General features: G+C 38.5%; 1 protein-coding gene across 3 annotated transcripts in view; it reads left to right on the top strand.

Moving 5' to 3' along the window:
• Positions 1-27738, top strand: part of LOC149228848 (serine/threonine/tyrosine-protein kinase HT1-like) — a 152319-nt gene that overhangs the window by 66763 nt on the left and 57818 nt on the right. Inside the window, exons 4-5 of one of the 3 annotated variants that reach the window (XM_089378405.1) lie at positions 20257-20333; positions 20424-20508. The exons of 1 other annotated variant lie outside the window; for it this stretch is intronic. The gene's annotated coding sequence lies outside the window, so the exon portion shown is untranslated. The remainder of the gene's footprint in view (positions 1-20256; positions 20334-20423; positions 20509-27738) is intronic. One more of the 3 variants, XM_089378404.1, reaches the window with a different exon arrangement.

The following is a 27738-nucleotide window of genomic DNA, read 5'->3' as shown; positions in this document are numbered from 1 at the left end:
TTGGTCTATAATTGTCTTTATTTCGTGGTCGTGTCTTGTTTACGTTGGCGTATTCATTTGATTTAATCATTTAGATTCTTCAAGTTGTCCATCATTAAAATCTCCTAGAGCCCGTGATTCGTAGGATTTCTCATTCATTTACCTTAGGGACTACCCCCCTTGACTTGCCTAGGAGAGAGTCTAAACGGAGTGAGTAAGGATTAAGAGTGATAGCCCTTACTCTGAGCGTTGTCGTGGTGCCTAGACACTTTGCGCAACAACATTTTTGGCGCCGCTAGCGGGGACATTTTATTCTCTGCGTTTCAACGACATTTCCTCATCATTTCAATCATTTCATCTTTTCCGCCATTCATTAGCATATCAAGCGGCCAACTTTTCCTGGCGTCATTTGATCTTTTCATCGCCCTATCTTTCGTCATCTCGTTAATTGTTTCATCTGCACCTTTAGCACCTGGACATTTCGGTTCGTTTCTTGTTTGGATGGCAATTCCACTTCTTCTATTTATTATTTCTCAGACAAGAAGCCCTCCATTATATCCGGTTGTTTGTTGCCTTTTGGATCCTAGAGTTAGATTTATGTTTAAGTGGCGACTCCACTTCTTTCATTTCTACAAGAATTTCTACTAGAAGCTCCCTTCTTGTGGATCTCTTGAATTTCTTGAGCAGAGGTCTCTCTCTATCATCCATTTGGTCCCTCATTATTCATCATGGATTATTCGTTTACCCCGTGTCATTTTACTGATGTTCTCCATGATATTCCGGAAGTGGCCATTCATAAATTGTCTTTGTTCTCGGGTGGTGATTCAAATGCTGTTAGAAAGCATTTATGCAGGTTTACTCGTATAATGCTCATATATTATAGTTCTCGCCAGTATGATCATGAAGATGTCAAAATGCGTCTATTTGCCTTTTCTTTAGAGGGTGATGCTTTGGATTGGTTTAATAATTGTCCTGAAGATTCTTTTGCTTCTTTACAAGACATCGTCAATGCTTTTAAAGATAGATATATGCAACATAATGAAAGTGATCTTGTGAAAGGTCCAGCTGTCGGTGAAAGATTTCAAGACAATTCTCTATATCAGAATGTGTCATCCACTTTTACCGTTGCAGATCAAATCCATGATAGTGGAAAAGCGGGAACAAGTTATCAAATCAGTGTTGACAATGAAAGGGAAAATGAGAAGAAAATTGTTAAAGACATGCAGCAGCTGGTAAAAAATATGGAGTTTAATCAAGAAAAATTTGTAACTGATTACGTCAAGGATATGAGAACTTTATACACCCACCTGGAAAAGCGAGATAAGGAGATGGAAACCATGAAAGCTAATCATGACAGGGAAATTAATTCTATGCAAAACAAGTTATTAACTATGGATAAAGAAATGATCATCAGGACGTTCGATTATAATAATTAGTTGGCTACCATGCAAGCAAATCATAAGAAAGAGATAAACTATATGCAAAATTGTTTCATGGGCATGAAAAAAGAGAATGAAAAAGTAATAAAAGATGAAGCTAGTCAGATATGTCTTCAAAATAAGTTATTGACGATGGAGGAAAACCATGCTAGGGAAGTCAATGCTATGAAGGTTGAACACTCTAACCAGATGGATGCCATAACAATACAGGTACAGAAATTTCAGCATCAGTCAGAGGATGAAAGAAATAAGGAGACGTCAGTAGATCAGAGGCCTCCTTATCTGCTGCAGCAAGCTCCATCTTATTATGAGGAGGTCATTTGTTCCATTGAAAAGTGGTTGATTGAAGGTGACCCAGATAAAATTGAAAGCGATAAAAATCAGATGCAAAATGAAGAAAGACATGTCACGCATATCTTACATACTTCATCTGAGATTTTGGAAGCAGAATGTTCCACGTCATCAATAATACAGCTTGCCACAAAGAAAAGATGCAAGAGAAAGAGAATGAGAAAGCGATTTGATGCATCAGATGGCCGCGAGCAGCTTGATTTTCGGATAGGAAAAAGTCCTACCGTATGCAGAATTGGACATGGCACATCCGAGAAACAACTGACAGATTTTTCTGAAAGCATGCAAATGCTCAGTATGCACTATATTGAATGCATATGATGCCATGGGCATCTTTGTATTGTATTTCTAACCTTATGCCTTGTTATTTCAGTGTTTCATTTTGTAGTTAGATTTGGTTTTTCATGTTGTTAAACTAGTTAATAAATGAAGAGCTTATATCTTTCTTGTGCTTAATGTTATATGATGATTTTTGGATGGACGCTACTTATGTTTTATTGTGTGTTGCTTGGATGCAGATTCTGGATTCTCACATTCCTCCAGTGCAGCAATGTGTCCCCAAGTAGAGCCAGATGTTGACCACTACGTGTCAATGACCCATAGCAGTACACCCCCTTTTTTTGCAAAAGGGATAGCGCCTGATCGACGTGTTCCTGCCATCCAGCTATCATCGTCAGCCTAAGGATCATCTCATAATGTAAACCCAGTCTGCATGTGTATAATGTAAATAATCTCAGCAGATCCGTGTCGTGTATGTAATCACCTAGGTAAACCTAGTTTTCTGGTAACGATCTACATTTCGGGAGGTTTTTTGTCTCACCGATCCATTCTCGGATGGTCGGCAGAGTTTTCCTTTAGTCTACCCCAAAGCCGGAATGGATTTTGTCACTAGAATCTTAGGGGAGTCCTAGTGTTCTAAATCGAGTTTATGTAAAAGTGATTTGGGAATATTCCTAACTATTTGGTTAGGTTATTTTATTACAAATTGCTTGATCTGCTAGATTATATTTGTGTCGCAGAACTGGGTAGTCTGTGAGGGTCTTTTGCAAATGGGTTTTCCCCCTTGAGATGTAAAAATGTAAAAAATCATGATGTAAAGTGTCTTGAGGGCTAGAAAAATAATTTATCTCCTCATAGGTCCTAGGTCCTAGGTAAATTTAAGTTTTCAAGAGGTAAAATTCGTGGATCCTTTAAAAAATTAAATCTTAACAGGTCCAGGGACTAAGGCTAATTGATTATTTTGCTAAATTTTATGCCTTGGGTCCCTGGGGTTAAGTCAAAGTCAAAATTTTGAGGAAATAAATGCAAAATTTTAATTTTTGAATTTATTAAAATGCATTTAATTGAAAAATTCGAAATTTCCTCAACATTTAAAATTTCGACGGATGAGATTAAAAGAAATTTTGATCCTCATCAACGCTCGAGATCACTTTGACAAGGATCACTCGAACTAGTCGTTGGACGATTTATTTTTAAATAGCAGGTCATTTGTCAGTCAGTGTCATTCGATTTTTTGATCTTGTACTAAGCGAAAAGCTCTCTCTTGTAATCTTTTATGAGCAATAAAAAAAGACTTTGGGTTAATTTCTGTTGGTGTTACTCTTCATGGAAATGTTGTAAGATGTATTATTTTCTTGCGTAATTTCTATTTTGCCATTAATAATAGCTTCTGAATAGCGATTTGAGTACAGGTATCTTGCTCAGTCGATGGGGTTTGAATGATAATTTAAGTTTTGAATATAATAGCAGGTATCTCTATTAGATCTGAATTTTATTATTGTTCTTTCGCTCTATGATTGGCGACTGAATTGAGTTTTGCAGGAAAATCCTTGATTATTAGATCATTGGTTGTTCGGGGAAGTTCTCGGCTGAACTAGCTAACTCCCGATCCGTGTTTTTTGAAGAGCTCAGTTTGAATTTGATCCCGGGCTTATCATAAGATATTATTTTTATGGGTGATGCATGAAGGGTTTCAAGCTTAGTACTTCAAAAAATTAAAAAAAAAATTAATTTTGATGTGCTAAATCGTCAGATCTGGCTGTTGAGAGCCGCAGATCATCAGATATGGGAGTGGAGTCGGATTCACACTCCCTAGCTTTGATAGATCTGCCATTTATGTACATAGATATGTAATTAATTTTAGTTTTATGACTTGGGTTTTCGAGGTTTTAGTGTTTTTTGGGTCATTGTGTATATCGTTTGGGTGTTTTCTGTTGTATTGCAACTGCAGATTTGAAGCTGAACGCTGTACAGAGTCCAGATCTAGGCCATGGAGGGTAAGATCTGGATCTCTAGAGGTCCATTATTATAATTCTGCAGGGAGATTATTTAATTAATTTTGTAGTCTAAGGGTTTCAAAAGCTTCAAATCTGAAAAATTTTATAAGACCTGGGAATTTCGTAGTAGGTGAATTCAAAATTTTATTAAGTTTCCAGAAAGACTTCAAAGGGTTTCTGGGCTTTGTTCCTTGGTTCTTTGGGTCTCATTGTGCAAATTCGATTTTTTTTAAAACCCTCTTAGCCATTGAACTCCTGTCTTGCTTTATCTCTTGGCTATTCGCTGGCCATTCAAGCTATCCGCTCCATTTCTCTGCTAACCCTTCTCATTATTTTTTACAGTTGCCCAAAAGCGACCTCACGCTTCTCCCTCATACAGATCTCTCTTATCACCATTCCTGCACTCCTCTCTTTTGCTGCAGCCCTCAGTTCTGCCAAACGTTGCTGCATCGATTTGTCTTCATCATAGTCCTCGTTGCCCATCGCATAGTAGATCCATATGCTGCCTAAAGCTCACCCCCATCCATGCAGCTCCCCCTCATTTCTTCGTACTCTCTGACTGTCTACGCAGCTTCCTTCGTCGAATCCTGTAGCCAATCCACACGTCCCCTCTTCCTCACGCTGCTAGCTTCCCTCTCTCCTCGTGCTTATCTCCATCTCTCAAATCCGCTACCACCTGCGTGACTTGCCTCAAACCCTTCTTCACGCATCTGCTCGCTTCACACGCTGCCATAGAAACCCGCAACTCTCCTTTTGCCATTGCCCAAGCTCCATCCGCTGCAGTCTTCTCCCTGTCCTAAATTTGCTGCTCTCCCATTCCCGTGTACCTGCAAGCAAAACCACCACCTTTATACGCTGATGTCTGCAAGCTTCCACGTATTCTTCTCCATACAACTGCTCTTCATTCCTTTGACTTACGCACAGCATTCACCCTCGCGAAATAGCGGATCTCCTCACGCTGCTGCCATCTCTGCTCTCTCACCTGCACACACTAAACGCAAACAACAGTGCGATTTCCCCTCTTTTTTTTATGTTACATCGCATAGTTTAGGTTTAGTTCTTTTATTTTTTATTCATTCGATTTTCTTTCATTTCTTTTATATATTCGTTTAAGTTTACTGTTTGTTATTTTTTTATTTATTTTCACTTTCATGTAAACAAGAGCTTTAGTTAAATTCATCGAAATTCAAAAAAAATTTAAGTTGTTTTGATTTTTTGATATTTACTTTTTGATTTGATTTTGATTTTCTTATTTTTTTTGAATTTCTTTTTTATGATTTTGATTTTTATTCAAATAAAAACTTTAAAAATCTTAAACATTTAAAAATCCTAAAAAAAAAAATTAAAAAACCTTAAAAAAATCTAAAATCTTAAAAAATCTAAAATATTTAAAAAATATAAAATATTAAAAATCTTAAAAAATCTTAAAAAACATTAAAACATTAAAAAATTTCTAAAACTCTTAAATTTTTGGTGACTTGAGAATTAAAAATGAAATGAATTAAGGGGTTTCGCTTAAACATTAAAATTTTTAATGTGGCCTATGGCCCATTAAAAATTTCAATTTTTTAACCCGTTGATTTGTTTTACTTCTTTAATTATCAAGATTTAAATTTGAAGTTCCTTAGTGTTATTAAATGCATATTTTTCTATGGTCAAGGTGCAATAAACGTTTTAAATCATATTTGATTGTTGGAGAAAGTTAATTAAATGTAGATCTGGGCAGTTAATGAGAATCATTTTAGATCTAGATCTCTTGCATGTTAAAGTTTTGGGCATTTATATTAATCATTCATGATTGTCACTGTTCGTCACATATTGAAAATCGTTCTAGATAACTTGTTTTATTCAAATATCGAAGGCACTGGTCTATAATTGTCTCTATTTCGTGGTCTTGTCTTGTTTACATTGGCGTATTCATCTGATTAAATCATTTAGATTCATCAAGTTGCCCATCATTAAAATCTTCTAGAGCCCATGATCCGCAAGATTTCTCATCCATTTACCTTAGAGACTACCCCCCTTTGACTTGCCTAGGAGAGAGTCTAAATGGAGTGAGTAAGGATTAAGAGTGACAACCCTTTGTTTGAGCGTTGTCGCAGTGCCTAGACACTTTGTGTGACAACACAGTGACGACAAGGCTTCCCACATCTCTTGGGCTATATCCTTGCCCTGCAAGTGTGAGACCACATGATCTCGAACTCCATCGAGAATGAGCCTCTTCACCTTCCCTTGCTCGAACTTGTACTTCTTCCTTTGATCGTTGTCAGCAGGAACACCCACAGTACTCTTGACGTAGGCCTCGAGATTGTATTCTTCCAGAACAACTAAGATTCTGGTCTTCCATATGACATAGTTGGAAGCACCTTCCAACTTGTCCTGATTTTTGAGCTCATGTGATGCCATCTCACCCAACTGTCAAATTGACTCCTCTAGTCACTGCTTATCACTGCTCAACTGCTCAGCAAGTGAGAAATTCGAACTTTCTAGCGGAAAGTTCTCTGAGGAAAAAATTCCCCTTCTACGTGTCTTCATACTTTTCCAGTGGATTTCTGCCCCTGCAGAAACTGTGCCCTTCAAGCACTACCCCGAGGCTCTGCGTCACTCCCTCTACCTTTGCGAATTAACGAACTCGTAACACTCTGTCGTCTCACTCTGTCGTCTCACTCAGAGAGAGATTTCCTCGGATCTGCTTCCCGACAAGGGTTGCGTAATCCCTTCAAGGGGATTTGAATTGCTGCCAAGTGTAGCTTTCGACCTCACTGCTCAGCACTGGATCTCACTTTTTCTGTGTCAAAATCAACCCTCTGATACCATGTGAAAATTCCTACACTGAAGGAACCCTTACCACAACAAATCTGAATCTAGTTCACCCACTTGATTTTTAAAATTACATTCATCAAGTTATTCTTCTGAATATTGAAGCAAATTACTTCTACAGCCTACACTAATTAAATAATTGATCTCATGAAACAGAAAACAGAGCAAAGAACAAGATACATAGGACACACTTATTTTTGGACACAATAGTCCCCAGAAAAACCCAATGCAGGAAAACTAGTGCAACAACTCTGAGGGTTTATTATTATGTAGGAGAAATATCTGAATACAAATCTAGGATTCTCATATAGCAATTCTTTACAGAGAAAATACTGGTGGAAAATCTGAGTGAGTTTTACCTCACTTCACCCAGCATAATTCCGGCTGATCTGGCAACAAGATTGGCTAACCCCGACTACTTCTACACTGGCCCTGCGTCACCTCTTCTGCCCTCTGCGTTAGCTATCTCGGCTGTTCCGGCAGTTCTCGGCAGTTTCGGCTTTTGCATGACAGGCATCTTTCCCCTCTATGCTGGCCCTTCTAGCTCTGCGTCAAGGCTGCGTGGGCCCAGACTGGCCCAACATCAGCTTTCCCGGCTATTGCACCACCTCTCTGCCTCTCTGTCACTATTCTTCGGAAAGTCCTCCTGGATTCTCACTGCCCCTTTGCTGTTGAATGAACACTTAGTTCGAATTTCTCAGCTTCCTAGCCCCAGAAATTGAACTCCAGATCATTCGTTCTCTCCGTGGGTGTTTCCAAATGAACGCCAAGCCCCTATTTTATACTTTTCCTATTGAGTCTTCTACTCAACGACCGAGATTAAGTCTCTAATCAACGACTAAGATTAAAACATGACTTGATTCACCTTCTAGATCATTCTCACCCATATTTTGATTAATACCCATTAATATTTTAATTTTCCTAAGTTTAGACTTAGGAACTCCATTAAAAATATTAATTATTTTAATAAAATACAATCCAGGTGGAATTTCACCAAACGGTTTATGGGTTCTTTAGAATCATGTACCTTAGCCTCTCCACCAAATTTCAAGGCTGGAGCACTTCCAATGCTACCAAAAACTAACAAAACTAACAAGAGTAAGAAAAAGTGGGGTTGAGGTAGACCGTTGTTGTATGAATGGGATGATGAAACTTACTATTCCATCTATTATCAATAAAATCCCAGATCATTCTACACCCCCCCGATTGAGGGAAGCATTCTCAATTAATCTAAGCTTGTCCTTGAAATATACAAACTTCACCCTGGGACAAAGGCTTTGTGAGAATGTCAACATCCTGCTCGTCTGTAGAAAAATGCATTGGAGTCTCATTGCTCCTTTTTGTACCATATCTCAGATATAGTGGGACTCAATGTTCTTTGACCTATCATCAAGATTGTTTCTTGCACCAGATCAAACAATTCTTCGAGTAGCTATGGAAGCCACACCGCTTCACAACTCGCAAAACTAGTTGCAATATACTTGGGCTCCACAATCCTGAGTGTGACGTATGTCTGCTTCTTGCCCAAGCAAAATCCAAATTGAATCATTGTCCTGATGTGCTCTTCTTGTCTTCAACACTCTATGCCCAATTTGAATCTGTATATCCCTGCAGTTGTACTTAATCATTTTAGACATGTACCATATTGGTATCTCAACACATGTTGTATCGCATGCCTCAACTCAACCATAAACTGACTGACTTCCTTCACTGGATCCATCACCACAGTTGCTTTCCAGGCACCCTGACTAAGTGCCGCCTCTGAAACAAATCTTGCTGTGGCAATCTTGGCTACTCCCTCTGCCACTTTGCTTCTTTATATTAGTTACCATGGGAGTGGCCATGGACTAGCTGTCCATTATTCCAAAATCTCTGAAGGATCATAATAATATGCTTCCTTTGACCAAGGAAGATCTCACCCGACTTGATCTCACCCGACTTTTGCCACACTTCTAGTCACAAGAAGTAATGTATCCAACCAAGATCCTTCATCTCAATCTTAGAGATCAACTCCCTTTGACACTGAAGCAAGGGTTGACTACTCCGTTTATCACAGAGACAAATCTTCCTACCACTGCTGCTCCCTTCGACAATTGGAGCAAACATTTCCTCATCGTCCTCTCCTCTTTTTGAGAGAACCATCTCTAATTTTGCTTTGTACTTCTCCATGTTGCTATCTGTTACATGCTTGATCTTGTAGATCTACTAATTTCTCTTTAGCACAGTTTTCTCCATCATAGCATTTGCTCTTTTGCTTGCTCCCTTTGAACTAGGAGTTTTTCCGATCATAAGGCACGATGACAGTACAACTTCTCCTTCTTGAACACAAATCATTTTGGGAGAATCCTCTTGTCACACGGTTTACTTCATTCTTCCTAATGCTTTCATCTACTGCTAGAGTGTTGGTAGCCCTTACGAAGTACTTGCAACCCTCACTAGGAGGCCATGGAAGAAACAATTATAACTTAGAAAAAGAAACAAAGGCAAGAGTTTGACTTAAAATTAAATTAACAATGATCAAGGAAGACCGATATAGAGTACTTATTTTTTGAGGATTGTAGGGAATTGTCAATTCCCTCTTGCTCCTTGCTTACTTGCAGAAATCACTGAAATCTATTTGCAATCTTATCGATCTATAAAAACATATCCTCATCATTATCATCGGCTCCTATGCATTTGTAGTGTCATTCTTGGATTTCTTCTGATGTGGGTGCTCATCATCATCACTGTCTGTTGCTGAAGCCTACTGCTTGCCCTTGCTCTTCTTATCGTTCTTCCCTTCAAGGCCTGACTTTTGTAGTGACCAAATTTGTGGCAACGTAAACATTGAATCTTTGACATATCCTTCTCTTGAGGAGTAGGTCGTCTACTTGAATTCATTCTCTAAAACTTTCCAAATTTTCTTTTACCATTCTTGATATGAGGTGCAAATGCTTGGGACTCTTCATCTTCCCTTTTGATATCAGTCTAGATTCTTCTTGAGTAAATGAGGTCCATAGCTGATCAAACTTAGGAGTTTTTGTTCTACCCCGAATGCTAGATGCAAATGTATGCCATGAATTAGGTAGACCATTCAGTGATGTAGCCACAAGTTTTGTATCAGAAATAATTTCTCCAATAGCTTGAAGTTGATCTCTCAATTGAGAGATCCTCAAAAAATAGGAAGCCATAATATCTTCCTTAGTCATTTGAACATCACGATTCTTCAAACTAATTTTTTGACCAATGTTGTTGATGGTATATAATCCTACTAGGGCATCATACATTTGTTTTGAAGTGTCCAATCCCGAATCATATGGAATCAATTGATCTTTGATGAATTCAACAAGAATCCTCTTAGCTTTGACTTCAGACTTCTTGTACCTAGACTTTTCCTTCATTGTCCTGTGGTCCGATAACCTTGTCTTCCACATGATCCATAACATCATTTTCTTCAAGTATGAGGTCAATCCTTGTCTTCCATGCCCTAAAATTTGAGGCACCTTCCAACTTATTCTCTTCCTTAGTAGATGAACCCATGGTCAAAGATCTGTTCACAAAATTAGATTTGTAGAAGTAGGTGTCTTCAAAAGTGATCTCAATGTCCTTTTTCCTTCACCAAAGCTCTGATCCCATGTTGATTTTTCAAGTGCATTAGATACAAGCATAATTCCTGAAACTGATAATTACTTCTAATGATATTGAATATTATCTTAGCACTTCCAGATTATCATTAAGGAATTATACTTGATAAATTCAACCATAAAATTCAGTAGGACAATAGAGATCACAATAGAAAAATGATGCATAAAGACACAAATTTTACCCTGGATAAACCCTAGGGAAAAACCCAACAACCTTTTATTATGAGAAATTGCTCAATTCAATAATAGATACAATATGATATTTCAGTCATTGTCAAAGTCAAAATGACCATAATTCTACCCTAGTCAACCTGTTGGAAATAGGTCGAAATTCGGCCTGCGGCTACTTAAAAATTCGATCTTCTGCCAAGAAACTCAACTTGTTTCATAGAAGTTTGGTCTGTTGCCTAGAGATTTGGCCTCCTGCCAAAAAAAGTGAAGTCAAAGTTGGGCAACGGTTAGGTCTACCACAAAAAGTTTCATCTTGAGGAATTCAGGCTCTTTTGCCTCAAATAGTTTTCTCTCTTTCTCCCACGTTTGAATAGAAGATAGAAGTTTTTGTGTGATCTACCTTGATGCCAAATGGAGGAGAACGAATGCCAATATATAGTGAATGAATGGGCCGAATTAGGGTGTCTCTAGTACGACCGACTTGACCTATTTGGAGGCAAACTTTTGAAATTCAAAATTTTATTTTCCCTCTTTAGTTTTGGAGCCGACTTGGAATCAAAATTATATTTTATTCTTTTACAGTTTTGTGGGCAAATACAATGAATGAATATTGACTACAACTACCGAAATTTAACAACTACTAAAAAGATACATACATGCATAGATTGAGTGATAAGTAAACCATTGATTAAATCCACGGAAATGGATTCTCATGGCATGGAGGGAAGAAACTAAGGCTGATACAATCCAAGTTGCTTGGTAGAAAATTTGGTTTGGCCGCAATGCCAAAATCTTATGATGGAATCTTCTACTTGTTTTCTCATGGAAAGCCAAAAGAAGTACCTTAAGAGGTGCAACACAATTTTGTACACAACTAAATTTTCTCTATAGGATAAAGAATAGGATAAAGAGTGAGCTTCATTAAGAAGTAGAAGGCAAGCTGGACCAATTGGAGCACACAATTGATTTAAGTTTGTATAGCAAAATGTCTAATACAATATAGTTTATGAAAGGGGTCTAATTGTCTATTATGGGCTAATATATGGAGTCCATGAGTGGATCAAAACATGGATTGGTGGAGCATTAATCTTCCATTCCTCATTGTCTAAATGTCTTAAATCTAAAATGTGAAGGATCTTAGAAGGAAGTTTTTTGAGTGAATCAATCACTTTTCGGAGCTACCTTTCTTGTACTTAATGTCTAAATGGAATGATTGAGTGTAGGAAAGCCATTTTAAAGGTCTTTGCTCTTGAATTTTTAGACTATGAATTAAAAAATCAAAGAGGTTGATGATCTATATGGAGGATAGTTTCCTTACAAAGAATGTGATACCACCATTACATGTGTGCTTGGACTAACATGTAGAATTCCTTTTCATAAATGTTTTAGTTGAGCTTTCCTTAGGACAAGGTCTTAGAGTGGTAGGTAGTTAGATGCCCTCCTTGCTTACGAGACACACCTATGGCATATTGGCAAGCATTTGTCTCAATCTCAATGCTCTATTACAACTTCAAGAAAGAAAGCACCATGTTCGAGCTTAGAGTGCCATTCAATTTCTTGAATGCTTAGTTTATTTGGAGAGTCAAGCGAAGAGTTATCTGATTGTTGGGAAAGAAATGTGATATTGGTGGATAATTTTTCTCTAAGAATTCATGCCTTTGAATAAACTCTTAATATCTTTGGTATTGGAGGGAGTGGGTGGCTCGAAAACCTTGCTTTGGCAGGCTCTGTGTGGATTTTGCTTTCATCAATCACGAAGCCCAAGTATTGGGCAAAAAATTGCCCAAAGAATGCAACTTGTGTTGGTAGTGATGGTATTTAGATATGCTACAAGTGATTTATTTAAGTTATCCAAAAGATCATTTAAGGATACCATCATGAACTTATTGACATATGGATGGAATACGTCATTGATGATTTGCATGAAAGTGGTAGGGGCATTAGTGAGGCCAAAAGGCATGATTGACTACTCATAGATATCATCTTGAAAGTTGTCTTTTTAAATGTAATTAGGCTCTATATGGGCTTAGTGACAACATGAAGTGCAAGGTCCATCTTGGTAAAGTACTTGGCTCCCTTGAGTTCATAAAGAAGGTGATTGATTAAGGAAGCAAGGAGCAGTTTTTTTATCTATGACCTTTTTAAGGGCCTTGTAATCTACTATGCAAATTTGTCACCAAAGTAGGGTGTCCATAAGGGGATGTGCTAGGCTTGATTTTGTTGATGTCAGAAAGTTGTGTGCTTAACTTTGCTATCTCAAAACTTTCAACAAATGAGGTGCGACAAGCATAACAGTTGGATAAGGTAGATCAAGAACCATACTAATGGAATGATGGATGCTCCTAAGAGGTGTTAGCCCTTGGATTCTACATATAAATCTGTGTATGTATCAATGCGCTGTTGCATGTCATAGGGAGATAACTTCCCTTTGTTGTCTTCCTTGATTTGATAGAGAACACACAACATCACGAACTTGTTGAGATCGACGTACTTTAACAATTCGTTTGCTTGCAAGGATAGGTTGAACAGGAGAGGGAGAAGTAGAAGTGAATTTTTACCTCTTACACTTTATGCAAAGCTTGTAGGTGTTCTAATATCCATCACATTGTGCTCTTATGGGGGAATGATATGATATGTCCATAATCATGTAATAGAAACTAAGTAGATAGACATAACAATCCATTGTGTCACAAAAAATGCGCAAAGGAAAATGTAATAGACCGCTTCTAAGTGATTAGGGTAGGCTATATGGACTCTTTCATGCATCCATGTGGGTGCATCTTAGGATGAGGTGTGGCTAGTAGCATTAGGTTTGTTAAGCATTGTTGGAGCACCATATTTGTCCAGTTATCATTATGCATAATGATAGAAGTAAGAATGACCTTGATCTAACAATTTTGGGTGAACCGAACTTCTTCATCATTGTTGGTGTAATTTGTGCCCATTGAGACTATACATTGTTCTATAAAAGATATACAAATGACATCTATATTTTTATCTCTAGAGGGTTGTTGTAGCTCAAGAAGAACCTCAACCTTCTTGGTGGCCTACCCCTATAGCATGTGACAATCCTCATCAAAATGCCCATCCCTTTTGTGTTAGGGGTACTACTTCCTCTTTTTGTTGAAATATGTAACTACGTTCGATCTTCATAATATCTTATGTATTCTTGATTTTATGTATTTGATGTAAACGAGAGAAAATTTATTATTATTATTATTTTATTAGCGTGGGTTTCATGCTCTAGGTCAATTTGTTTTAGGTCTAAGCATCCATTGTGTGCTTCTAGGGTTAGTCATAGAGTCAAGGAGTCAAAAGAGTCATCATTATATGTAATAGACCCCATTGGGCATCTTGTATCAAGTCAAAAGAATTTATTTAGAGTCAAAGTGTGTTATAGTACCACTCCAAGACCAAGTCGGCCTATAGAGAAGAAGTCGGCCTCATTAAGGGAAATTCGAGCCTCATGTAAAGGTATATATAAGTACATTTGACCCAATTTGAAGGAGTGCATCCAAGCAAGTTCGATCACAAGAAGAAGTCTACAAGCAAGCAAAGATAAAGAAAAAGATTAGAAGACAACAAATTTGAAGTTTTTGTGCCTATTTCTCTCACACGTGTGAGTTGCAGCTAGGGTTTTTGCAGTTACAAGATCGTGCTGAAGTTCTCCATCAAGAAGTCAAAATTCTATTGCTAGAAGATCAAGTTTTAAGGCCCAATACCTAAGGAAAGAAGATCAAGACAAGAAAAGAAGAGAGAAGGCCTAATTTAGCCTCTATCACCCACACGTGCGAAGTTGCAGCTGCTACAAAAGGGCCAAGAAGTTGCAGACCTGAAGCAATAGCCGAAATTCTGAAATAGAGGCTGAAATCTAAAGTTTGAAGTTGTTTGACTAGTGTTGACTTTTGTGGAAAAGAAGCTCATCTAAAGAAAGGTTGACTTGGTCTTGGAGGGGTCTTGGTGTTGTGTCTAAGTGTCTTTGAATTCATCATTTGAAGATTCTATAAGAAAAGAATTTCTTGTCAGTTTTCCTCTCTAGGAGAGGTTTTGGCCCTAGCTAGTAGCCTACATATTGTGTCCATTTTGTTTTGTTGATCTTCATGTTTTGGTAGCTGTTTGATGATAAGAACACTATAATAATCAAGAGAAGAAGAAGCTAATTATAAATACTACAAGTTGAAGTAAAGAACATCACAAGCAGTTATCAAAGAAAAGAGAAATCACCCTAATCTATTTGCCCTAGATTTCTCAATATGGTATCAGAGCTAAGTTGACAAGGAAAGGCAACTTGAAGATCATAAGGGTCGAATATAAAAAGAAGAATATCAAGTAGATCTAGTCATCACATCACGAAGGCCTATCATCTTGAAGGAAGAACTCTTGGAAGAACAAAAGAAGACCTCAAGGACCCCACCTCCATCTCAAAGAAAGGAGGACTCTACACATTTGAATTATTTTGGGAAGCCTCCACAATCATCAAAGGAATCAAAGTGATCTTGCTCATATTGAAGAAAGGTCACACCTCAAGCACTTGTGAAGGAAGAAGAACATCTCTCTCTCATCTTGAAGAAAAGGAACCATCATTTTGAAGAAGGTAGATCATCCCTACCTTATTCTAAATCTCACACTCTAGTGGAAGACATCATCAACCAGGAGGCATCTTCTTTTGTCAAGTAAGTACTTTATATTTATGTCTCATCCTACAAATCACATGACTACTTTATGCAAGGAGAACAATAAACTTGTTGGTACATCAAACTACCTTGCATGGAAGAAGAGAATAGATTTGATTCTCATAGAAAATGAAGTTTTTGAGTATGTTGATGGCTCCATCACAAAGCCTCCCCAAGAACAATCTCAAGCATTGTCAAAGTATATGAAAGGATAAATAATGGCTCAAATAATCCTCATTGAATCTATCAAGGATTCTCTCATTCCCTTTGTAGAAAAATTGAAGACATCAAAAGAGATCTATGAGAAGTTGGTAGAGTTGTACTCTGTAAGTACAACCGGGGAAATAATATCTTTAAGAACTGAATTATACAAGATGAAAGTATCAAAAGAAGAAGGGGTAGCTTCATATCTCATGAAGGTATCTCAAATGAGAGATCAACTACAAGAGCTAGGAGAAATAATGTCAGATCCAGAGATGACCACTTGTGTACTCAATGCACTACTAGATGAATGGGGCAACTTTGTACCAAGCATATATTGAAAGAAGGAAGCTACACCATTTAGTGATCTATGGGTATTATGTAAGATTGAATAAACCAATTTAAAATCAAAGAATGACGTTGGATCAAATGAGCAAACACAAGCATTCATAGCTATGACATGGAAGAAAGGAAAGTTTGGAAAATTCGAGCCTTGGAAGAAATTTCAAAAGAAAATTGACATGTCTAAGATTCTGTGTTATGAATGTAATGAATATGGGAATTTCAAGAGGAATTGTCCTAAACTCAAGAAGGGCAACAAGAAAAGGAAAGAAAGAAGTGAATCCCATGTGACTGAAGAAGTAGAAGAACCGGAAGAGAAGAAAACAAAGAAGGAAGAAGTGAAAGACCTCTATTATGAAAGGTCTCTCAAACATTGAATTTATTTTCAAAATAACAGTCATGGTAGGAAGCATTACAACTATGGTAGGATGCATTGTAGCATTAATTGAGATGGTATCATTATTAGAAGTATAGAAGGATTGTAGAAGTAGCAATTTGCATGATTGAAGTAAGTCATCTAGCAAGATTGAAAGATAAGGGCTCGTCACACCTCATCATCATTACAAAGAAGTATCTGCAGAAAAGGATCATCAAGATCCTCCACCTGAATCTTTGTTGAAAAAGTTTTACCTCTACTTGGAAGAAGCAAGTGTTACATAGATGGGCAACATTCCACCTAGTGTGGGATCCATAGTTTGGAAGAATGAAGGTAAGATGATAGAAATGTGCAGCATAATAATTTAGTAGAAGTATTTCTCCATCTTCAAGCAAGGGAAAGAAAGCCGCTAAAGGAAGTCTAGATGACCACAGGAAGGAAGAGAATCAACATCATATGACCTCATATGAGGTGATGGACAACAAATTGTCTCTATGCAAGAAGAGCTATGTATAGAGATCCTGAGGAAGTAGTATGTGAAGAAGTTGAAAGGACAGTTCGTGAAGATGTGTCTACAACTACTTAATCAAGATCCAATCCTTAAAAATGATTTGGCTATGAAGACCCTAATAAGTATGATGAAGAAGCATAACCTCAGTGATGAAAGCCTTGAAGATAGATTCGTAAAGAAAATATGTTTATGTTGGAGAAACAAATGTCATGACGAAGGGCTATCATGAAGAGGTAATTCTATTTTTGATGTTCATTTCTGATTTTTTGAAAGGATCTGGTTGTTGGAACAGGGATACCCACTGAAGGTTGTAGAAATTCACCTACAAATAGTACACATAAATGTGATAGATGATTATGAGAAGAACTTGGAAGAGGTAGCAATACGAAGGATACTAGCCCCAAGAGTTAGCTCAATCGGTCAATCAAGTGCCTCGCCAATGGGAGGACACAGGGTCGAAACCCGAAAGCTCTTGGGGTCAGGTCAGTAAATAGGCCGAGGGGTGTGACCCCCTTCGGGTGGGGTCCACCTATTGCGTTGTTCGATCCTGGACGTAGCGGACCCACTGACCATGGGTATCCATGAACCAATAGTGAAAAAAAAAAGAAAAAAAAAAGAAAAAAAAATACGAAGGATACTAGATGATGACAAAGAAGATCACTTTTTGATGAAAAGAAGGATGACATGACTAGCATTGATTGGTTCAACACTATGTTTCGTTGAAGGGAAGTGATGTGGAAGATGGTTGAAGCCCTACGAAGAAGTTATGAAAGAAAATGGCTCCACGATGAAGAAGTTGAAGTTTATTCATGACATGATGATGCAAAAAGAGGAGCCCTACTAGCAACTGATAGTACCATGATCTCCATGAAGAATAAAAAGCCGATATTGGAAGCAAGTCCCTAGTTAAGAGGGAGCTTGGGTATATTCCTTTCATGTAAAGGAATGAGTAGATCCTCCCTAGTTGAGAGGGAGAGATCGACACATCATTCTTGTCTTCATATTATGAAAAAAAATGTAGGATTGGGTAAGCATTTGAGACCAATACCGATACTCTTTGAGGATGAGGTAGGGCATCCAATAGGCAAGAGTAGTCGAAGAGGAAATTCCTTGAGGATGTGTAAATCCAAGAGGGGAATGGTCCTAAAAGGACATACCTTGTGAACATTCGGATGGGGTATGTGCCTTGAGAGACAATGATAAAGTTATCTATAAATCATTGTCTCCCCAACATTGTGCTCTAATCTAGTGGAGAGATAGCACTTTTAGTCAAGGCCTTGCTATATGACAATGTTGGTTGATATGATGAGATGCATTGATATAAGCTGAAAAGACAACTTATGAGATGGCTTACCAATCCAACTCTTCTTATGAGAATTCTTCAGTGTGAGAATGTCCATGTACCTTCCATGTATTATAAATACCTCCCTAGTTAAGAGGGAGTGTAGAAATATGTAACTAGGTTCGGTCTTCATAATATCTTATGTATTCTTGATTTTATGTATTTGATGTAAAAGAGAAAGAAAATTTATTATTATTGTTTTATTATCTTGGGTTTCATGCTCTAGGTCAATTTGTTTTAGGTCTAAGCACCCATTGTGTGCTTCTAGGGTTAGTCATAGAGTCAAGGAGTCAAAAGAGTCATCATTATATGTAATAGACCCCATTAGGCATCTTGTATCAAGTCAAAAGAATTTATTTAGAGTTAAAATGTGTCATAGTACCCATCCAAGACCAAGTCAGCCTACAGAGAAGAAGTTGGCCTCATTAAGGGCAATTTGAGCCTCGTGTAAAGGTATATATAAGTACATTCGATTTCATTTGAAGGAGTACATCCAAGCAAGTTCGATCACAAGAAGAAGTCTACAAGCAAGCAAAGATAAAGAAAAAGATTAGAAGACAATAAATCTGAAGTTTTTGGGTCAATTTCTCTCACACGTGCAAGTTGCAGCTAGGGTTTTTGCAGTTACAAGATCACATTGAAGTTTTCCATCAAGAAGTCGAAATTCTATTGCTAGAAGATCAAGTTTTAAGACCGAATACATAAGGAAAGAATATCAAGCCAAGTGAAGAAGAGAGAAGACATAATTTAGCCTCTATCACCCACACGTCTGAAGTTGCAACTGCTATAGAAGGGCCAAAAAGTTGTAGACCTGAAGCAGTAGCTGAAATTCTGAAATAGAGGCCAAAATCTGAAGTTTGAAGCTATTTTACTAGTGTTGACTTTTGTGGAAACGAAGCTCATCTAAAGAAAGGTTGACTTGGTCTTGGAGGGGTCTTGGTCTTGTGTCTAAGTGTCTTGGAATTCTTCATTTGAAGATTCTATAAGAAGAGAAGAATTTCTTGTGGGTTTTCCTCTCTAGGAGAGGTTTTGGCCCTGGCTAGCAGCCTACATCTTTTGTCCATTTTGTTCTATTGATCTTCATGTTTTGGTAGTTGTTTGATTATAAGAACATTATAATAATCAGGAGAAGAAGAAGCTAATTATAAATACTACAAGTTGAAGTAAAGAACACCACAAGCACTTATCAAAGAAAAGAGGAATCACCCTAATCTAGCTGCTCTAGATTTCTCAACACTTTTTCCATGTCCCGACAATAGATGTAGAGTTGGGAGAGCTTGTGTGGGGTCCACTTTTTTTGTGTGGACCCTTCGCAGAGGGATAAGGAGAAAAAGCAAGTTTATTCTAAGGGTTAGGGTTAGTTCTAGGTAGTTTGGTTTCTATCTCAAATGCAAGTTGGAAGGCATGTTTCAAAAGAGTGATAGAAGGATAGGGCAATGAACTAGAAATCAACTTAACACGAAGTTTGATAGAGACTCTATTGAAGATGTCAATGGCTTGTGGGCAATCTATCCTTAGATTTGTCAAAGTTGGAACTTGGAACCACTTTTCGAACATTGCATCCTTGTACCCTTAGGGTAAGTTGCAGAAGACAAATTTGAAATCATCCCAAGTGCCAATTAGAGGTTGGTTGGAGTTTGAGGTTTTGGGTTTTCCACCATGTGAGAACTTGGTCCTACATAGGAAATTTCCAGATAGCTGATAGAAGCTTACATTGACTCAAAAAAGAACGTCTTTCTCAAAGAGTTATATTAGCTATAACTAGTGAAATTGGTAACTTTTCCCTTTTCAACATTTTCGTTCTTACTCAACTCTGCCTATTTCTGGGAAGTGCAGTTGTACCCCTTTTTCTGTAGTAAGGATGGACAGTTATATGCATCCTTTAAATTCGAATGACTGAGTTGAATGTTACATGTGGAGGTGCATTTGCTTATTCTCCGGGGAATAAATTATCTGTAATTACTAACAAGTGATTGAACTTGAAGGATGGCCTTCTTGGAATGTTGATTTGATTTTTTTTTGGATAAAATTTCCTTCTAACTTGATGCATATCAATGCTTGGTCCACCTTGCACCCACATGCTATATATTCCAATGATACATTTCATTATGCTTTTATCCTCGAACTGTCAAAGCGTCATGTCTGTGATCAGGGTCCTTAATCAAGGGAGAATGTTCTTACTATTGACAGCGATTGCTTGTAGAAAAGTAGGGAAATATCAAATATGATGTTAGTCCTTTTTTCAACCAAGGTATCCTCTGATTTTATTTTTCGTTGAATATTGGCTTGATATTGGTTAACATGAGGATTTGTTTTCAGGTGCTGATGTTGAATACACAGGACTCACTCTGGATGATCTTGACGCTTAAATTCGTTTTGAACATAATGGTTCCATTACTGTGAGGTATATATTCCACAAGAATTTGTACATGCATAGAGGTGTAGCTGCATGTTGATGGTGTTGTTTGATGATGCAATCCGGGCTGGGTTATATAATGATGCTGGGACAGTTGTGAGGAGGGATTTAGTGTGTGTTGCATGTGGAGAGAACTCTGTTGATGATGCAGTGTAGGGAATGTGTCTTGATTTGCATGCCGAAAGAATTGTTCAATTAATGCATGAAATATTTGGATTTTGATATGCCTGTTGCAAGGATCACATTCCTGCACATAGTGCATCTGCTTTTCATTATTGCTGTTAAAGTTGTGTTTGCACTCCACTGCAGTGCATGTGATTGTTGGTTGGGACTGTACATGCACTAACACCTATATATTTCTGGTATAGAATTTTAGAAGTCTGATTTATTTTCAGAGCTTTGCAATAAGGTTTCCATGGTACAGTTTATGCATTGCTTACTAATGTGTATGCAACATAGGACTTCTCCAGAATAACTTCCTTGCCTTGATATTTAGCAATATCACATTCTTCTTTCTGTTCATTTACCACAAGCCCATTGGAAGGAAGTGGATTGCCCCATTTTTCACTTTTCCATTTGGCACTTACTGTCCATGTATTAGTCTAACCTCCAAATCTTTTTCCAGTTTTCATTGATGTTATAGACTGTTGCAACTGGAGCATAACATCCTCTGTATATGAACTCTTACAGCATTCTTTAGGCCATACTCTTAGAAATTATGATGTCTGGCTGGTCCATCTCACAACTAATATGATAGCTTTCTTTGTGACTTCTTACCTAAGTATTCATTCAGCTTGTTTTGTCTTTCATTTCTTCTTGCATGTTATTCTGCTTGTCTTTGAAGATGTCTTTCTCATCATACATGACGTCCCCACCTCATGATTTTCCCATTGTACATAATTCCCGACCATGCTATCCTCAACAAGGGCATCATGAGGTCATACTCTTTTCTCTAGGACATTTTATTACTGAGGTTGTCCTCTTTCTCCAAGATGCCCTCACAAATGAGGTCCTCCTCTTTCTCCAACATGTTCTTATTAATGAGGTCATCATGTTCCTCTAGGGTTTGTGTTAATGAAGTCATTGTGAGGATATCCTCAATAATGAGGCTGTACACTGTTAAGTTGCCTTGTACAAATTATTACTCACTTCTTCATTAAGCCATCTTCTACTTTTACATGGCCACTCATTGACATTTTTAGTTGCACGATATTCTCATTCATTATGATACCATCAATCTCCATGTTTTTCAGCCATCACTTGCATTATGTCATCGTTTATTGCTTGTCAACAAAGAGTCTTCATCATTTTCATTAGTACCTTAATCAATCTCACCACAATTTTGTTGAAAGTTTTGTTGAACACTTTCATCATTATGTTAATCCCAATCATGCCTTTATCCACAAACACTTGGAAATACGATAGTGTAAACATGTGATTGTCTTCCATCCAAGGTTGTTGAGAGTAGGGAGTGTTATCGATCTTTTTAGTAGGGCTGCTAAGGTTCTGATAACCTTGTTAGATGGGCACACAGAGGGCAGGGAACCACTATCACCTCGTCCCAAGTTCTCGCTATTAGGCTGACCACCCCGTAAACAACCAAGGGAGGAGTCCCTAAATATCCCCCAATAACTCTGGTTTATGTCCAATGCCTTGTATGGAGTCAATGGGGTGAAGGTGTTCTTGATTTTTCTGTTGTCTTACATAAAAATAGTTCTAAAAACAGAATAGGTTTCTAATAGAAGGTATCAGTAGCCAAAATACTTAAAATATGTAGCATATGAACTATGGATGTTGGTCTACTGAATCTATCCTAACCAAATATACAATTATTTATCAATTTTGATGCTTGGCTTTGGAGTTACAGGTAAAAATAGGTTGTTGTTCTGTATGACAGCCTGTAAAACCTGTGTAAAAATGCAGGGACAACAATCTATTTTGTTTAATTAGCCAATCCACTATGTGAAAAACACCTCTAGGAAGTTGCCCTTGAGTGTCGAATGGCTAGATAGTGATTGTAGAGGCTATGAAGCTTCCCCTCTACTAAATTTACACTGGAAAAACAATTTTCAGCTAACTATAAATTGATTTTCAGATTTCTGGGTATGTTTATTAACCTATAAATTTTCAAGAAAATTATCTATAAACTTAACCAATTGGAAAGTGAAATAAAATCAACTCTAACAAAAAAATATGATTATAAACTAATATGGAGTTGAAAAATCACAAGCTCTGCTGTAAGATACTTATCCATAGGCCTGTAGAACTCGTTTTTGTTGGCCGAAAACATAGGTCTAGCAAGCAGAAAACCATTTTTTTAACAATAATTGGTGAATTGGTAACTTCGGAGGACTATTTTGGGCAAGACCCATGATTGAATCACAATGGCTGTCACTATTCACCTCAATGTCAAGATATTCAATTTTTTCAACCCCTTTGGGCTTATAGGAATTACTTGTCATGATTTTCAACATGTTCAAATTTTTGCCACACAGGGTAACATGTCTTTGGAGAATAAAACTTGGGTGGAGGGGGAATTAAACCCCCCACTATCTACCACTTGAGCGATTGCCCTTTGACAAGCAAAAATCCCTCTTAACCTCGTAATTTGCAACCAAAAGGCTGTTGATTTGTGGTAGCATCGGATGTGCTCTAAGTCTCAAATTTTGTATGGGGGCTTGGCACATGTATTCCAAAGAACCTAGAAAGCGTTTTGGGAAATTCCACCCGGAGACAACTTTATTAAAATAATTAATTATTTTTAATGGGACCCTAAGTCTAAACTTAGGAAATTAAAATAAATTAATAATTAATGGGTATTAATCTAACTGTGGGTGTAACTTCTAGAAGAAGACGAAGATCAAGCAAAAATGATCTCAGCCATTGATTAGCTTCTAATCTGGGCCGTTGAATGTCAACGAGAAGATTATTTAAGAAGGCTTGATGATCAATTGGAAAACACACTGTGAGAGTTCAAGAAGATCGAATTTCTTAGAGAGGGTAGCGCTGTAGTTGCTAGAGGAGTGATCGAAGTGATCTTTCGCAGTGAGGGGAAAATATAGTATCCGAAAGAGGGAAGTTTTCCTAGGTCGGAGAGTACAAGGCAGAGAGGGCAGAACGATGTCCAGAGCGAGGCAAATGTTGGCCCAAGCAGAGCTGACATAGTGGCAGTGCAAGCCTTAGAGGGAGATCAAATTCCTGTTGAGGAAATCGAGTTTCAGAAGCTGGGAGTTGGGTTGTGAGACCGGGAGGCAGAAATTCGAAATTTCTAGCCAGCAGAGGGTCCGAAGGAGGAGCAACATGATTCCCAACAAGGGTGACATAGAGACTGCGGAGGCTTACGCAGTTTTGCGCAAAGGCCACATAGAGGGGACGTAGAGGCTCCAGTCCAACGTAATCAGACTCAAATTCTTCCAGTGATAGGGTGAGAGCATCTCACTATTTGTTTTGTCTAGTTTCTCTTTGTATCAGATTGCTAGTTGAGCATCCAAGGTATTGTACTCAAAATTACTAATGCTTAATAATAAAACCTTTAGATCTACTGCTTCGGTTTTCCTGCATTGGGTTTTTCGGGGAAATTTGTCCAAAAATAACGGTTTTATTGTGTTGTATTTTCTTTCTTGCTCAATTTCTTGTTTCTGCATATAATTTAATTAAGTGAAGGTTGCAGTGTATGTATTTCAATATTTGCTGTAGGAAACTGCAAGTAATTTGTTTAAAGAAATTTAACGAATAGTAGAAATGTCATCAGTTGCTGCAGTAGGGATTCCGGTTTAGGAATTTTAACATGGTATCAGAGCTGCGGGTGAAACAATAAGAGTAGTGCCAGAGAACCCAGTGCTGAGCAGAGAAGGAGCTCGAATAGTTGCAGGAGGCAGCAGTTCGAATCCCTAGAGGGATTGCGCAGTCCAAGCTAGGAGGGTTGAATTTTCGAGGAAAACCTCCCTCTGAGTGAGTCGACAAAGAGGAAGGTCTTCCAGATCGAAATTCTGTTGTGATAGAGGGAGTAGCGCAAAGCCTCAGGTGAGGAAAGAGCTGGTGGGAAGCAGTTTTCAACAGGCAGATTGTTGGGCTGAAAAGACATCAGAAGAGAGAGGAGAAGCACAGTGAGGGAATTTTTCCTCAGTAGACTTTTTGCCAAGAAGGCTGTTTTCTTATTGGCTGAGCAACAGGAATAAGAAACATAGAGGAGCAGTTCGACATTTTCGTGGCAGAGATGGCAGCCAGTGGACTAAGAGATCGGGATAGGTTGGATGGGGCATCCAACTATGTGATGTGGAAGGCAAGAATGTCGTGCCTTCTAGATGAGCATTTTCTCAAGGTCTATGTCGACAACGTGGTGGCTGAGCTCGTGGATCTAGATCAGCTGAAGAAGTACAAGGGAGAAATAGCTAGGGCCAAGAGGATGATCCTTGATGGAGTAAGTGATCACGTGGTATGGAACATCGCTAGCAGAGGGACTGCTAAGGAGATGTGGGATGCCTTGGCAACATTGTATCAAGGATCTTCTGAGCAGCGAAAGATGTACTTAGAGTAGAAACTGAGATCTGCACAAATGTAGAAGGGGGAGCGCATAGATCTATTCCTCACGAAGCTTCAGGAGACTCGGGACGAGTTAGCAGCTGTGGGGTCTACACCTCAAGGTTTCGAGATGGTGAGACTGGCACTAAACTTTGTCTCAGAAGAGTGGAAAGTCTTTGTCCAGAGCATCTTGGGCAAGGCAACTTTGCCAGACTAGGATAGTATGTGGGCATCTCTCAAGTGGGAAGAGTAAGGAGAGATCTAGTCAAGTGTAAGCTTGATGAAAGAAACAAAAGTGGGTCAAAACCCAAGGAGGAGGAAGAGATTGTAGCCCTTGCATCCAAGGGGCAGTAGGAGCAGCGGAGGCGGAAGGGTGTCTTGAAGATCAAATGCTTCAGGTGTGGTGAAATGGGTCACTACGCAACATAGTGTCCTCTCAAGAAGAAGGACAAAGATGAGAAGCACGATTCGAAGGCTACACCCATGAAGATCTAGGAGGAGTTTTCCATGACAGCCGAGATACCTCCAGGAGGGAGGTGGGCTGATTTAGAGCTGTAGTTCAAAAAAGCTACAGATGGGCAGGATCTTTGAGGAGCCCACCTCTCGGATCAATTCCTTGCTATGGGAGCCCAAATCAGAAGTAGTAGGATGGACCAGTGTGAGTTGTTACGGAGGAGTGTTGGAGCGACAGATGCAGTGGTTAGAACGCCAAGTTTGAGCAGCGTAGTGCAGAGTTGTAGCAGTGCGGGGAGGCACAATGCAGTAGCAGCAACCGCGCAGTGGCTTCATAGGGATAGCGTGGGACAAGCAGCAGTCAGATCTTCAAGATCAAGATGCATCTATGCTGAATAGTTGTTCAGATTTTGGCATGTTTTCTAGTTGCAGTGCAGATGAAGTGTTAGCAGTGGCAGTGCTAGTAGCAGCATAGATGCAACACTTGAGAGGGGGTTGTAGTATGGATGCAGTGTTAACAGTGGCAGTGTCAACAACAGTACAGTTGCAGCAACAACACAATAGTTGCTTGACAACATGTCAGACATCAACAACGCAGAGGACGATGGCATTGCTAGAGCACATTCCTCGCTAAGAGGGAGTGTTGATTTTTGGTAGCATAGGATGTGCTCTAAGTTCAAATTTTGCCAGGGGGCTTGGGCACATGTATTCCAAAGAACCCAGAAAGCGTTTTGGGAAATTCCACTCAGAGACGGTTTTATTAAAATATTTAATTATTTTTAATGGGACCCTAAGTCTAAACTTAGGAAATTAAAATAATTAATGGGTATTAATCTAACTGTGTGTGTATAACTTCTAGAAGAAGATGAGGATCAAGCAAAAATGATCTTAGCCATTGATTAACTTCTAATCTAGGTCGTTGAATGTGAACGAGAAGATTATTTAAGGAGGCTTTAGGGTCATTTGGAAAACACACCATGAGAGATCAAGAAGATCGAATTTCTCAAAGAATGTGGTGTTGCAATTGCTAGAGGAGTGATCGAAGTGATATTTTGTAGTGAGGGGCAGGGATAGTATCTAGAAGAGGGAAGTTTTTTTGGGCCGGAGAGTACAAGGTAGAGAGGGCAGAACGACATCCAGAAAGAGGTGGACGCTGGCCCACGTAGAGTTGACGCAATGGCAGCGCAGGCCTTAGAGGGAGATCAAATTCTTATTGAGGAAGTAGAGTTCTAGAAGCCAAGAGCTGGGGTGTGAGAGTGGGAGGCAGAAATTCGGAATTTCCAGCCAGCAGAGGGTCTGAAGGAGCAACGTGATTCCCAGCATGGGTGATGCAAAGATTGCGTGAGGATTACGCAGAGGCCATGCAGAGGCTCCAGTCCAACGTGATCAGACTTAGATTCTTCCAGTGACATGGTGAGAGCATCTCACTATTTGTTTTGTCAAGTTTCTCTTTGTATCAGATTGCTAGTTGAGCATCTAAGGACTTGTACTTAGAATTACTACTGCATAATAATAAAACCCTCAGATTTGCTGCATAGGTTTTCCCGCATTGGGTTTTTTCCGAGGACATTTGTCCAAAAATAACGGTGTTATTGTGTTGTATTTTCCTTCTTGCTCAGTTTCTTGTTTCCGCATATAATTTAATTAAGTGAAGGCTGCAGTGTATGTATTTCGATATTTGCCGTATGAAACTGCAAGTAATTTGTTTAAAGGAATTTAACAAATAGGAGAAATGTCATTAGTTGCTGCAGTAGGGATTCCGGTTTAGGAATTTTCACAAAGGCTAGATACAAGTGTAAAATGCAATAGATAAGAACTTGTATCTAAGAGGAGGGGTTAGATCTTACCAATTTAGTTAATTTTTCCCAATGAATGGCTTGTTGTAAATTGATATGGCAGTAAAAATTCCACTTAGAGACGGTCTTATTAAAATATTTAATTATTTTTAATGGGACCCTAAGTCTAAACTTAGGAAATTAAAATAATTAATGGGTATTAATCTAAATGTGTGTGTATAACTTCTAGAAGAAGACGAGGATCAAGCAAAAATGATCTTAGCCATTGATTAGCTTCTAATCTAGGTCGTTGAATGTGAACGAGAAGATTATTTAAGGAGGCTTGAGGGTCATTTGGAAAACACACCGTGAGAGATCAAGAAGATCGAATTTCTCAAAGAAGGTAGTGTTGCAGTTGCTAGAGGAGTGATCGGAGTGATATTTTGTAGTGAGGGCCAAGGATAGTATC

The sequence above is a fragment of the Pinus tabuliformis genome, chromosome J (assembly GCF_031772625.1).
Source record: "Pinus tabuliformis cultivar Carrire ecotype Pingquan chromosome J, CPIR1, whole genome shotgun sequence".
NCBI classification, from domain to species: Eukaryota; Viridiplantae; Streptophyta; class Pinopsida; order Pinales; family Pinaceae; genus Pinus; species Pinus tabuliformis.
The sequence above is the reverse complement of the archived record's forward strand: the minus strand, read 5'-3'. Positions and strand labels throughout refer to the sequence as shown.